We start from the raw sequence: 543 nt of genomic DNA on the forward strand, positions 1-543 counted from the left end.
GACGACGACGACGACGACGACGACGACGACGACGACGACGACGACGACGACGACGAAATGGAGCTTTTGTTAAGCATATATCCTGCCCCGATTGTCAAGCTTTCACATTATAAATCATTTTACACTATTATAGTTTGTCTAATGTTTGCAGGAGATCTATTTCTTTTTGTTTTCACTTGCTGGTAGCTGATTTAAGCGATCCCGATGAGCCTTCAGTACATGAAACTCTGCCGGACGAAGCTACCTTAATCTTTAGTCAGCAAAGAATCTGTGATTTGTTCACAAAGAGAATAAATATGTGCATATTACAGGAAAAGTTTATCATTTCATATACGTATCAATTCAAAGCAACATCGTGTTGGTTCTTTTTGCATATACATTCATACACAACTACATACAAACATGTATGTATACCTACCTACCTACCTACCTACCTACCTACCTACCTACCTACCTACCTACCTACACAATACATATCTATCTATCTATCTATCTATCTATCTATCTATCTATCTATCTATCTATCTATCTATCTATCTATCT

The sequence above is a fragment of the Octopus bimaculoides genome, chromosome 9, assembly GCF_001194135.2.
Source record: "Octopus bimaculoides isolate UCB-OBI-ISO-001 chromosome 9, ASM119413v2, whole genome shotgun sequence".
Lineage (NCBI taxonomy): Eukaryota > Metazoa > Mollusca > Cephalopoda > Octopoda > Octopodidae > Octopus > Octopus bimaculoides.